The following is a 15,643-nucleotide window of genomic DNA, read 5'->3' as shown; positions in this document are numbered from 1 at the left end:
AAGTAAAACTGAATCCCAGCGAGGATAACGCTGACAACACACACATGCACGCATGGACAAGCACACACAGATGACAAGGAAATTCCTGGACTATGTAAACGTAGTAGTCCTGATGCTCGCTTGTAGAAGCACGAGCGTGGGCGAGGGTGTGTTTCACTGTGTGTGTGCTCGCTGAACTCTGAAAATATCTTTCAACAGTATCAGTAGTGTGGACTGGAGCCAAGACGGATATACAAAAATAGTGTTGATGCAAGATCTCTCCAGAGGTGAGTGGGACAACACCAGTGATGTAACAGCACTCGGTTTCTCTTGAAAGACAGACGGAGACTGCTGACCTCCTGTCTTTATGGTTTTTGTGTAGATCTGTGTTTCTGTCAGGCTTTGTGTTCTCCCACCTCTGCACTCAGGTGAAACTGGTCCGGTTGCACAAACACATAGCATACACGGTCTCACTCGTGCAACTGTGCTGCTGTGACAATTCCCCTCACTGTGAGTGGGATGAACTAAAACACAGCAATTCAGAGCAGACACCAGAGATGACAATGCAGCAGCATCAGGTGCTACAGTATTGTTCAGCAAATCGACATCTGCCCACATTAATCAGAAACAAAATGTTTTTTTAAATGAGGAAAAATGAAGATCTTCATCCTGAAGTTGCTAATCTCTGTCCATGTATTGTTGAAGGGTCATCACAGAGTTATAGCTCGGATAGGTGTGCACATGGGGACACGTAGATGTAGATAAATTTAACTGAATAGTCATTGTTTTTCACTGGACACCAACTGACAGCATCTCGGACCTGTCCCAATAGCATCTACTAATATACTGTAAACCTGCAGCACACCCTAACCTAGTCATTGAAATCCTTCAGATTTTCATCTGAGCGACAGGTTAAACACTTTAACACAAAAAAAAGCAAAGCAAACCAAAATCAACCTCCTTGGACATCTCCAATCTCAGTTGAAAAACATAAAATCAACTTTACCAGCAACAAACTTTTTCCCACACCATTAATTCATCATCCAGAAACATTCAGGGTGACGTTTGTCTGCTCTCTCTGTGCATGAGTGACTTTTGTTAAGGTACCGTGGCTCCAATCTTTACAATCCATGATTCTTTTGTTGCATTTTCACTCAATTAAACATCGCACTTGATATGAACTTTTGAGTTTACAGTTTCACATGCTGAAAGAAGCGCCTCTTACTTTCAATACACCTATCAGGTTTCAGGTCTGTACAACCTCTGGCACAGACTCAAACAGTGTAGTGTAGTTCAGTGTAATTATTAAACCTGTTGTGCAGGCGTGGAGGGATTCCCTCGCTCCGCCCTGTTCTCACTTGTTGGGGGAGGAGGTTAACTTGGGATTCCCACTTTACCTTTGCGTGGGTAGATGAGCTATATTAGGCAGTCACAACACACCAGGTATCACAGAGCGCATTATGGCGGAGCATCAGGCAGAACGAAAAGAGCTACTGATGGAGGTGAGGGTGGAAACACAGAGGTCCGGTGCTTCTCAACAACCCAAAGTGTCGCATGGCCACTTCAAGTGCATCGCTGCTTTAGCAGTGATGGGGTTTATCATTGTGGTTCTGGTGGCCGGCTTCATATATCATTACTTCACATCTTGCAACCAGGTGAGTAAACATCCAACAAGCAATGAAAGAGAGTGAGCAGCGATTTCTACTCTCTCTGTATGGCCATGTATGGAAACTAATGTGATCTGTCTGCCTACAGGGGGCTTCGCTGGTGAAAAAAATCAAGATGACATACGAACTCAAAAGTAAGGTTCTGTTTTGTCTGTTTTTGTAACTTTGCATCACATTTGAAATGTTCAGTTTGCTGATAGAAAATGTGTTGACCTTTTCTGTAGAGAGTGAAGACAGAACATACGACATCTTCATAGCAAATAAAACTGCAAGCTACCTGTTATACGGATCAGTGGTGAGGCAAAAGGCCTCCAAAGAAAGTGTCATTCTCGAGCTGATGGACACCAACAGCATCAGCAGAGGAGAGATCAAGCCAATGATGATCAATGAGACGGTGATTTTCTTTGTTGATACTGCCAAACTGGTAAATAACACCAGAATAAGAATAACAATAGGTGCCCACACAGACTGCTCTTTCCATATCTATGAACTCTGAGCAGGCTGCGTTCAGTCATTCCAAACACAGACTGCTGGTGGGAATTCATGAATGCATGTGGTACATTTACTGTACTCCTAAAACCTGTCGCATTGCATGTTCAACAGTTTCACTGGGCCCCCTATTTGTGCTTTTGATCTGGTTTTCTGAGAGGTGAAGCAGTTTCATGATTGTGTCACGTCCACTGAGGACTGCGTGGGTGGAAAGGAATGATGGCGCTTCTCCTGTAGAGCAGAGCAGCAGCTTCTTTCTAATCCACCAAGGGAAATCCTTTTTATTAAAATTTTTTCTCTGTAAATACTATCAAATACACATGTTTGTTGATGTTTTTAAATCCCTAATGGCTCAGAGTAAAACCAGGTAGATTTAAAGCTGTCGAATTCATATCAAAAGTTGTCATTTTCTCTGTAAACTGCTCTGAATTGTGACATTTCTTGTATTTATTGTGTATCTTATCAGCTGCCACTGTCGTCATTGGTTCACCGCTGTATATAAGTGATATTGTAGTCAGTGTTTCACTCACTGAGCAGTGCACATCTGTTGGAACACTGATATTGTAAAATAAAATTATTGCCACTTTGTATTAGAGTTTGTGATTTGAATTATTATTGTTCTTTTGTTTTAGTTCAATAGGTTGGATTGAATCATTTAATGTGTCCTATTCAATATTAGACTCAAGAGTATTGAGATTGTTTTGAATCTGGAGTCATCTTTGTGGGAGATACGAAGAGGGAGATCATATTCTACAAACTAAAACTGATTGAATGAGTAAAGACTCTCCTTATCTTGCTCACTGAGTACAAAGCTGTTGTTTTAAATGAAAAGCGGACATAACCATAACAATAACCCACTATTTCACTAAATCATCTTCGTTTTGACATGATCACCCTTTTACCCTCCATTCACATCCCACTTTTGCAGATAAAATGCTTCCATGCACAATGATCTGTATTTTACTCATTTTTGTTTTTTAACCCGTAAATTATCTGTAAAATCCCCAAATCCTTGTTAATGTACTTAACAACCCCTGTTTGGTTCAGTCTTTGTTGGTGCCCACACACTCAGTGACGGCCTTCCAGGCTGATAGTACCTGCTGTAAATCTCTCTTATGCAAAGAGGAAGTGAAAGTTTTAATGCAGAATGCGTGTCATCATCATGATGATGAAACCTCAGAAGTAACACCTCTGGTTCTCCTGCCCCATGCAGCTTCAACCCACACACACCCCGGCGGCCCTGCTTTATCTTGTCAAAACCAAAACGGAAGCAAAATGTTTTCATCACTACCAGGGAACTTTTATAAGGTCAGCCAGTGACCTATTTTTGAAAAATAACACAACAGTATATATCAGAAGTGGTTGGCTCTATGCGGGCTGGAAAAGCGCCAGGCCTTGATGGCATTCCCATTGATCTATAGAAAATATTCCAATGCAAACTACTGACACCCTTATTGGGAGTTGTTTCAGGAATTATTCAGGAAAGGTCTCCTCCGCACTTCCATAAGGGTTGCTTTCATCACACCGCTGCCAAATCCGGCAAAACCAAACACAAAACGCAAAGATATGCGGCCACTTAGCCTCCTAAATTCAGATACAAAAATATTATGTTCTTGTAAGAAGGTCAGGAGGTCGACTCCCTTGGCTGGTGGGAGGTGATCAAAATGGATTTATTCAAGTTAGACGAGGGTTCCGTAATGTCAGGCGAGTATTGAATATTTTACACAGTCAAAGTACAGCGAAAAACACAACCTTGCTTTCAGTTGATGTGGAAAAGGCCTTTGGCCCTGTTGACTGGCCTTATGTGTTCCAAGCACTGAGCCACTTTGGCTTTGGAGATAGATTTTGTAAATGGGTCAGATTGGCATGTGCAGGATGTACTGCAGGAGACTCAACTACTAATGTGTTCTCGAAGCCCACATGAAGCCCTCTAGCTCCATTACTGTTTATTCTTGCAATAGTACCACAGCTATTTATGGAACTTCGGAGGGTCAAGTGGAGCATAAATGGTAATGCTTAATGTCTCTCCTTTTAACTCCACAGACAACGTCACATATTTGGGTCTAAAAAAAAAAAATCTCAAATAAACTATGACTCACTGCAGGAAAGTACAACCTCGTCTCTGGAACTATGGGCATCATCACCAATATCAATGATTGGCAGATAAATATCCCAAAAAATGAACATTGTGCCTCAATGCCAATATCCCACGACCACCTCCCTCTTGCTTGTTTACTAGAACTAGAAGACTGTTTACTAAATTTATTTGGCAAAACAAACATACAAGACTACATTTATCTTTAATATATAGTATCTTTCATGTGATCGTGGAGGCCTTCAGTGCTCAAACCTCCAGTGGTACTACTTGGCAGCTCAGCTGCAGTCCATTATGTTTTCCTTCTCTTCTGAAAACACCCCTGCCTGGATGGACCTGGAATCCTGCTCGTTGAGGCCTAGATTACCGCTTCACCGGTTTTTATATTCAGCAGATGGCTGAGGAGAAATACAGACAACCCTATTGTATCAAATATGACCGACATTTGGTTTTACACTTATAAATATTTGAACATTAATCAGTTTTGAAAATGATGTATTTATGTGTGTGGGTGGAAGTTATAGGTGAGGAAATACCACAAGACTGGAACAGAGCGTGTATGAAAGCTCAGAAACAAACAATTGACAACATTTTGAAACGGATTCAGTATAAATGGCTGATTCGTACATACATAACCCCAGTCAAATTGCACATATTTAATTATTACATCCCTGATACATGTGTCAAGTGCAATGAAGCAAGAGGAACGTTTTACCACTGTGTATGGGAATGTGTGAAAGTTCAATCTTTCTAGCAAGATATAATTATTATTATTATTATTATTATTATTATTATTATTATTATTATTATTATTATTAATAATAATAATAATAATAATAATAATAATAATAATAATAATAATAATAATAATTTAGATTTTATTTTTTTTAGATAATAAAGATTTTTTATGGTAGAGCATCTTTAACGTTTTTGTTGGTGTAGACAGACGCAAAAAGTGCATAAAAGATCATTTTGCATCAGTTATGCAGACATGATTGGGATGAATGTGTAAATTGATCCAAATGTTACAATGACACAGTATATGTAAACACATGCGCACTCGCAGAAGGTCTTGAGTGTGGAGTTTGAGCTTATTCATTATAGCGTCTCTGATTTGGTTAACTACCAAAGTCCTGTTGCTCTGACAGATGCAGTTTGTCTTAGTGAGCTTTGGCAAATCCTGATACTGCAGCTACAAGCAGTCGCAGTGTCATAGACAGTAGTACTGTATCATACCACAGCTCTCGATGAGCGGAAATACAAAAAATATTACAAGGCATTTTAAAAACACATCAAACTCTTGGCTCACCTCCAATTTTGTATTTAAATTATTTTTTTTTAAAGCTACATCCTCAGAGAGTGTAAGATTTGTCAAAATATAATTGTTTGTTCGTGTGCATGACGTGTTTATATTTTATGTTTCAGGATTTTGATGGCTCCTCGGTAGATAAAAAGCAGAAGTATAGCTGTGTTTTACCACAACACAGTGTTTCAGGATGGATTTTCAGTAAATGTAACTGACAACACAACATTCTACTGCTTGGTTTCCAGTCACATTGTTCTATCTTTAGAGGCTTTGGTCATTTTCCCCAGAAATATTTGTGTGAGACTGACAGTAAAAGGTGTGTGGTCAATGAAGAGTCCCGTCCTTGTTGGATTCGTTTCCTCTTGTCATGTCATACTGGATTCAGATTGCATAAGCTTTCGTTCCCTCGAAGCAGATCGAGGCCATTTTCGTGAGATGACAAAGAATTCCTTAAAAATAAAAATAAAATTGAAGATCATTTTTGATGTCATTATTAATCTGTAGGTGGACTTCATTGCATGAACGTTACACAATAAATGAAACAGGAGCAGCTTCGTTACAAGCATGTTTAAACCATTTTTCGAAGCCTCAAACACAGCGGCATTGAAGTGAATCACCAAATTCTAAAATCCATCCAGTGTAGCATCTTTCCACTTTTTATGTTACACACACACACACACACACACACACACACACACACACACACACACACACACACACACACGCACACACACACACGTTCACACACACACACACACACACACACACACACACACACACACACACACACACACACACACACACACACACACACACACACACACACACACACACACAAATACAAGAAACTGAAGTGAATGCGCCACATATTATAATACAATGAGGATATGGTTTGAGTTGAGACATAAAAATATAGGGCAAGTTTTTATAGGGTTTATCTATTACACATCATATTTGCTAAATGAGCAGATCATCAACCATTTCAACGCACCAACACACAAAGGTAGGAGTAAGAAGTTGACGTTTCCCTTCCTAGGTACTTTGAAGAATCTGTGGTGAGCTCCCGTACGTCACCAAGCCATTTATTTTTCCATCGCTACCACAGTCCATTAGATTGCCCATCTCATCAGCTCTACATATCCCCCCACTGTGGCAGAGTGTCCGCCTACAGGCTCCCCACCATCATCCATTACCTCTATATTTCCTCTGCCGGGGGTGGTGAAGTTTGGAACACAGCAGGTCTATGATATCTCAGCTTTTTTTCCGCTGTGACACATAAGCCTCTCCGTCATGACACACCGAGACCGCACCACACAGGCCAGCTGACTTCCTCTGTGACACCGACTGGTGCTCAGGGCAGGTGAACAAGGTGTCCACGTAGACGCTTTGAATTCACCACATATTCACCACACAGACACAGGGTTTTCTTACAGATGCAATGCGTAGCCTGAACCGGCAACAACAAACTCAACTGGTTGTCACACAGTCCCAGACTCACACCAAACCCCCAAACCACATCTTTAATTGACGTGACACAACATGGGGTAAAGCATTTTGGCCCCAACATAAAACAAGTAAAACAAAACTTTAATTTACATTAATTTCCTTCAGACATCCTCTTAAAAACAGCTGCAACTGCAATTTGCCCAACTTCAACCTTTACTTTTACTTTACAATAACCCGAACCAATGCCGGATCCTGAAATAGGTCACCTAAAAAACATTGATTGTCCCAACGGGAACCTCAGTTTTTCTTCTCACACATCAGTGTGCATTCACACTTATGTCACATCTATAGAACAACAACCGCTCACATATCTGTGGAATGAGCAGCGTGTCTTCACATCATGTCCATCGGAAATCTGTAAATGAATCAAAATTTTGTAATTTCAATAAGCCACTTTTATTCCATCTCTTTTAGAGATTATTCACTGATAATAATCGGACCTAAACTTATTTTTTAATGTCACATTTTTGTGCAATTTTCTTCCCACCCACGTTTTTTCCTTGGTTAACAAGCCTCCACTCACTGCTCTTGAGATAATAATGATTCAGCCATTCAGAGCACTTCAGCTCCTCATCACGTCCTCATCACGTCCTCATCACCTCCTCATCACGTCCTCATCACCTCTTCATCCTTCAGTCTGGTCAGACAACCTCCTCACCATTCCTGTCAGCCTTCCACCAATGTGCAGCACCGCCGCTCTGCTCCACAGATTCAACCAGTCACAAATCAACGCCTCAGCTCACGTCTCCGAGCCGCTCCGTCACTTCTTCATGGCTCTGTGGAAGATTGTGGATTCAGCACATTGTGCTCCATGTTCTTGTGCCTTCTAAGTAGAAGAAGTTACATTTCCTGACCAACACATGCAGAAAATGAAGATATTTCAAAGCAACTTTATTGATTCAAACCAGATCTTGTTCACTCACTTGGCTACTAATCATGAGCAGCTTATTTCACCAGTCCCTTGCAGTGTTGGTCCACTAATAGTGATTAGTCAGTAATCCAGTTACTTTACTAACTAAAGAACCCGGGCTCGTCCGGGGTTTTCTCACCGAGTTACTTTCTTGTGCTGTTTTCTCAGATTTGAGGTAGATCAAAGTTTTCTTACGAATGTTTTTGTCAGTTTTTACTGAGTCAGTCTGAAAGTAATATTTTGAGAATTGAACGCAGGTCCGGCTCTCTCCTGCACTTCATGTTGTCTCCTGTTGATCGCTGCTCGTCTCTGTTGAAAGGGGTTTCAGTGTTCTCATGATGCATCATAAATGGACTTTCAATTGACCCACGTGTTACAGCTTGACTAATAGAGTCATCTAATATTTCAGTTGAGTTGAGAAGTGAGTTGATTCACTCTCATTCGATGGAAGAAGAGAAGTGATATGTTGTGTATGGGGGGGCACAAGCAACTGCAAATGCCCGTTTATTACACCTCCCACTTACCCATAATCAAGCTGTTTCATGGTAATTGCCCCAAAGAGATTCAGTCTATTTAAACTTCTTTCTTTTAATAAGAGGAGATTGCTATTTGATTCTAGAGGATAGTGTGAGTCAGCGAAGTTTGGATGTTGTTATAAATTGTTAAAAGTGCTAAAGAAGAGCTTCCTGTAAGATTAATCATGTGGGTCAGAGAAACTCCTTTTGAAGCACAAAAAAAAAAAGCTGGTGGCATTTTTCAAGGGTAACCGACCCCTAAAGTACCAAAGTGCCAGAATGATTCATGCAAACGGGGGAGGTGTGGTGTGACAAATGAGCGGGACATTGATGTTTCTGCCTACATACATATTATTTGTTGTTTTTGCAGATGAAACCATCATAGATGCACCACCGTCTGAAGATCAATCTTTTTGAGATCCGAGCTCATTTCTGTCAGTGGCCCCATGATGTCAAAACAGGAATTTCCTCAGAATTCACAAGCAGCTCTTTGTTTGGATGGTAGTTATCAAACCTTTTTTCTGTTCTCTGATCTCCTAAATGTTCCAGGGATTCCAAATGCAAATTGAAGCAACCTCAAAGTTTTTTAAAATAATGTGAAATCACTTAACATTGTACACCCCCCCAACCCAGCCGCAGCCGCAATATTACTGATCAAATATGACAGGTCACCACTGTGGGCGAGACCCTTAACCTCCCCACTGTTCCTCAACGTGGCTTAAATGTACTGGACACATTTCACCATGTACTTTCTGTAGCCTTCATGTGACAAAGGGCAGTGATGGTCTAAAGCAGCTGTGGACAATTAAATATCTCAATTAGCACTACTTTTGGGGGCCAAGATGTAAGTTGACTTGAATTTTGCTCAATAAGAAGGATCTCTTGATAGAAAGCCATTATTCCACACAACTTTTGTGAGCTCCTGTTGCTCTGCATCACTTTTCCTTTCCCAGTCTTTGTCTGGAAATCATGCTTACATTTATTTACATTTAAAGTTCAGTAAATCAGAAAAACAAAAATAAACTTTTTTCGTAAGCCATCTTTTCCCTCCAGTGTGAAACACCAATATTGTGAAGTAGCAATTGCTAGACACAAACAATATTGTAAAAATGACCAATATTTTGAAAAATGTGACCATTTAAAATGTAATAAATCCAAGAATAGCTTGCTAGTATTGCATGTATCTCATACAGTAATTTTCATTTGATTGATAATTACCCACAGACTCCCTGAGGACTGGTCAAGCAGAGCTGGCCTGGGGGCTGGATTATGGAACTTGTGTTTGCAGGTTTAAATCCCTCTTCAGACAGCCCCTTGCAAAACAAGTCACATTGATTTCTGACCAGGAGATAAAAACTAAGCTGACATTCTCCTAGAACATATCAATCTAACAAATGACAATTAGAAAACAATTTACCACATCCAATCTCAGCTTTACATGACAATAAAATACAATAGAAATACTTCATCAATTCCGGGAGAAAAGTTTGTTAGAAGTGTAATCAAAATGGTCCAACATGCAGCAAATTTAGATATAAAATCAAATACAATAAAATATCAAATCAATTAATACAATATATACAAGTAGAAGCGCTGGGCAGGAAAACTTCGCAGTAGAGTCGTAGAGTTTCATGCAGGAGTTTCTTTCTTGGATGAATCACTTGAACGTTACCAGTGACTATAATCCCCACAGCGTTGAGGGTAAATCCAGCCACCCACTCTGAACAAATCTCACTGAAACTTTCATCACCGAATGGAGGTGAAGCGATGGCTGGCTCGAAGGTGAAACCGGATTTTGCTGGTGCATTTCTTTAACAGTTATTGACAGTTATGAAGCCCTTCTGTTGGGTGACAGCACCATGTTACTGTTGTGTTCAATGTGCTTCTTTTAGTATGTATTTTTGCCATTACGATATAAAGCAACCATTCGGGAGTAACTAAAGTAGCTTTGTCCACAGCCATGGATGATTTGAAATAATTTTTAAAAAAAGTGATGCCTTTCAAATTTCACAATCATGATTCTTTTCACTGAGGATGAGCCTGGAAAAAAGCATAGCTATTTTTATTTTTTTTTTTAATTAGAGTTGATTTAATCCGATGATCAGCAACCTATATTTCTGGTAAATTCATACTTTCCATTTCATTCACACAGGGAGGAGATAGGTACTTTTCTTGGACATTACACACACAGTTTTTGGTACAGTGCTCCCCAAACTGCAACTGCGATGGCTGTGGTAAGGGAGAGCTGTGTGTAAGAGCATTCTGCTGCTGGCTGAGTCATTCTGAACCTTGCTTATTACATCAGAGAAGACCATGTCAGAGGGACACTGAAGAGGGGAAGGTGACTGAGACCTAGATAAACACCTCACAGCTCTCTGTCAAAAAGAAATTAAATAAAAGAAAGTGTTTATGTGGCAGATGTGAGGTGAAAATGAGGAAATGACAGACAGAGTTCAGCATTAGAGATGGGGGCGTAGAACCGACTAAGAGAAAAACAAGGAGAGAGATGAAAAGAAATCGGTACGTTTCCCACCATGTGGAGTGGGGACTCCCCCACGCAGACTCAGCTATACAGAGGTCTTGTTTATCTCACCTCCACACTTTATCTTGCATCATGAGTGGGCTCCTGTGTGCAGCTCGCTGTGCTCAGAATCACCTCCTCCAAGCAGGCTCACACAAAGTGATGAGGGTTTGGGGAAGGCCCCTCACATACTCTCTGCCCGTATCTGTGAGCCTCTCCAGCATGCAACAACCTGAATGCTTTAAGCATTTATGAGCAATTTATAATAATTTAAGGCATATTGTCCAGTTCCAGGAACACACATGCTGACTGAAATAATAAACAGTGGTGGACCCCCTGAGGGCTGTCGTTTAACACACGGTAAGCAAAAAGGTGCAGTCCCTGAAACTGATAGATGGCTTGTAGCATTTTGTAGGAGAAAGTTGTGCTCTCAGTTTCAGATGAGCCCTTTAACTCCTGGTACGAAGGATCAGCTTGTTCGCTTTGGAATGAACAATGTGGAATGATGGTGAGAAGATAAAAAGTCAAATCCCGCAGGTAAACACTAAATATTTGTGTATATTTCCTATTATACTCTGGTATTATATAGAATAATGCCTATATCATCTTGCCAGGCTCCTACAATGTTTTTCCTTGTTTTCTCAAACTCCAATATGAATCATTTGCTGAACGATCAATTAAGAATTTTTATAGGAATTTTGCAAACGCCCCCCGCTGTTGTTACAAACATCTGGAAAGTCGAACACCCACTTGTACAGTGCAGTTGCAAGAAATCACTCATGATGGAAAATTGCTTGTTTGACGACATCAGTAAAACCAGCAAATATGTGAACGATGTTCGTTTCAAATGGTTTATCGTGTGGGAAAATATAATCTGGTTTGGAGTCCAAACATTTAATGCATAAAAAGTCCAGTGTGTTGATCGTAGTATTTTCCTCATGCTTGTATTGATTATTTACAAATTGAATGTTTCCATATAAAAAATGAAGCGTATAAGACAGCGATCATAACACATATCATCAAAGTTACTGTTTTCTGGTGAAAAAGCCCCGTTTGATGCTGACCAAATAAAGTTTAGAAAATTTTAATCTCCTCATCAGTGTAATTCAAAGTAATTTCACTATTAGTGAGTGGGCTCACCATCTGCAGGAAGGTTCTTAATCGGTGCATTGTGATCTGGGTGACAGTGCTCAGACTGTCACCCCCGCGACCGGGAAACGGATAAGCTGAAGAAAATGAATGAATGAATTAGTGAGTGGCAAATATTTGAAAATGGTTTGATTTAGAGATGACCCACCACTTCAAGGACTTCAGTCACTGATTCATGTACAAACTATTCATACGACTGAATAGTGGACATGAAAGTTAAATGTGGACAAGATCAGTCTTCAGGACCTTGACATTACAAACACCAACAAGTCCACCACAGGATGACAAGAAATAAATCAAATGCGATATGAAATGAGTGAAAATCGAGAAAAGACAAAAGATAAGGGCAAGATGAGACAAACAAGACAAGTCCACACAATCAACTTGACACAAGACAAGTCAAAACAAGACAAAACAAAACAACACAAGACAAGTCAAAACAAAGCCAGACCAGAAAAGACAATCTGCAAGGAAAGACATTCAGAAGAAAGCGACACAAGAGAAGACAAGACAATGTAAACAAAGCCAGATGAGACAAGACACAACAGGACAGGACAGGACATGAAAATAATGACAATGTTTTATGCTGGTTGTATAAAAAAAAACACTGAAGAGTTACAAATTTAAAAAAACAAACAAACTCATTTTTCCAGTTTGTCCTCAATTAATCTTTATTTATTTTTTTTAAAATGCATGCATATGATCAGGCAGAGTGAGGATAAAATATACGTAACATATGTAAGTAAAGACCTTGTTGTCCAAGGTCCTGGAGATGAGTAGTTGAGTAAGATCATTACACAATTTCCAAATTAACGCAAATAAAAACTTTGCTACTTGTAAAAAAAATAAATAAATAAATAAATTGACTCCTGCATTGATTCATTTATCTGATTACAGCAACAGAGAGGTCTTCCAAAGCTTATGAATCCAATGTTTCTTGTTTATTGCTGGACAGACCCTGATTATACGGGTTATTGTGGGTGTGACTTACAGTTGGACATCTTCAATGTTTCTGTGAGGACAATTGATATAATTGAGGTTTAATTTGATCTTCCACCTCCAATAGAACTGAGTTTGGTGAAATGGAAAGATTTGGTCTTCACCAGAGACAGCAGCTTAGAATAATGAATAAAACTGAGTCAGCTCAGGAGCACGAGGGACGACCTCAACATTTCTACAGAAATCAGAACAAAAGTAACAAGTAACAAGTAACAAACCTACAAAACCTCAATAACTGCAACTATGCCACTAATTTGAAGATATTCGTTTAGTGTACTCTTCACGCGCAAGTGCAGTGGCATTGCAGTAATGCAGTAACATTCATTCAACTCAATTCAGTTTATTCATAGGGAGTTTATTCCATATTGATATTAGACAGCAAGCAAATGGTCTGACTGCTGATGAAGAACTTACAGTTCTACATTCGAGTACACAGACAGAGAACAGAGTGATGGACTCCAGGAGAGAGACACGATATAATAATATAATATAATGGCTATAACATGACGTGCTGACATAATATGAATGTATAAAGAGTGAGAAAAGGAGGGAACAATTTTAATAAAAGGTCTCAGGGAAGCCTAAACCTCAGCCAGCTGCAATCTTCATGTATATTATATAACATTGTGTAAACTATGTGTATGTGTAAGTGTAAGTGTAAGTGTATGTGTATGTGTATGTGTATGTGTATGTGTATGTGTATGTGTATGTGTATGTGTATGTGTATGTGTATGTGTATGTGTATGTGTATGTGTATGTGTATGTGTATGTGTTTGTTTGTCTGGTTTTTTTGTTTAGTTTTTTACCTGCTTACCATACTGTATAATGATTCAAGGGCTATTATTGTGTTTCTTCACAATCACAAGTATTTCAATCACATCACTTTAGACTTCCCATCAGCTCAGTGTTTCGTCTTTTAACATTTCATTTAATGTCATTTGTAACCAAAAGGGACTCCCACTCAGCAGCTGTTCTACACAACTGAAAACGTTTGAAGCCACCTGGATGATGAGTTATCACGTCAGGTTTTGGATTCCAGCACTGAGTTTTATAGCAGCTTTGTTTTATATGATTCATGTTGTCGCGAGGGCCCTTTCATCTCAAAATATGTTGTGACTAATGGACTTTTGATTGGTGAGGATGAGCTGGTGACCTTTTATTAAGGTGTGCTTGATGTGAAATGTGTAGATAGATAGAAGCTGACAGAAAACCAAAGGAAGGAAAGTTAAACTATTTTCTTCACAGCAGCTGCAGCAGTGACTTTTGACTTCTCTCTGAATCTATGTTTTCTCTCCTGAACAGACTGATAATGTAAACATTTGTGCACACCTTATCATATGTCTGCATGGATTTTCAGTGTCATGAGGCTATAAATGTCAAACTCTTTACAATGTGTAACACCTAAATGTTGACCTCTCCAAATACAGGATGACCGACCTGATGCTTACCCAATCAGACAGTTCAGAAGGGGACAGTTTCACTCCTGATAGGAGGATCATCTATTAATTGTTTTTGCTAAACAGAGAAACTTTGCACAAAACTGGGACTTGAACTCAGCCTGCAGCACCTCTTTACCCCTCATGTATGCTCCACTAGAGGGCGCCCGTGTACCATTGGGTTATTAGTACCACATTCTTTGAGACTTGTAGCTGTTCTGATGATCTCCCCAACACCTCAGTGACTCAGTCACTTTATTTTCTGCATTATATATATTCTAAAATCCTTCCCACAATGCAAATTGCTGATATTACATAGCTGTTGCACGAACACCTCAGGCAGTCTCCAGGCCGTGGATCTGAACGAAACACTAAAAATGGGAATGATGAAGTCATGTTAAAGCAAAACTTTTTTATCATTATTTCTCAGGGGGTGACAGTAAAGGTAGTAAGATAACAATCTATCTGTTTAAAAGTAAAGGCAAGAGCGTGACGCCGTAGTGGTTTGCACTCTCACCTCATGAGAAACAAACTTTAAAATCTGAGCTTGGGGTCATTTTTGTGCAGGTTTGCACGTTCACCCTCTATATGCATGGGTATTCTCGGATAATCGCACCATGTGTTTGCTATTCATTAATTAATCTCAGCCCATGTCTACACAACAACGTGTTTAAATGAAAACAGAAAACATTTGTTGTGTTTTGGCCGTTCGGTTAGACAACAACGTTACACTCTGAGAACGTCAGTATTTGAAAACAGCTTTTTGAAACACCAACATATCCGTGTCCATGTGAACAGGAAACACACGCTGAGCACTACGGTTGCAGTCAATATTTTTTCTGCCTCATGTGTGACTATCGAAAATATTTATGAACGACTCCAGAATGTTTGAAGTCTGAACCTCCAAAATAAACATCAAATGCATCACTCTTTAATAAGAAGCAGCCTGTCACATTTATTATAATTTTTATTTTGGGGGGGATTTTCCTAATCTGCATGCTCTCTTTTATTTTCAAAGTGTTTCTATTCTTACCGTAACTTGGAACTCTTGAAAGGAAACAAACAAAATCA

Source organism: Lipophrys pholis (assembly GCF_963383615.2).
Source record: "Lipophrys pholis genome assembly, chromosome: 10".
NCBI lineage: Eukaryota > Metazoa > Chordata > Actinopteri > Blenniiformes > Blenniidae > Lipophrys > Lipophrys pholis.
This window is presented reverse-complemented; position numbering follows the sequence as displayed.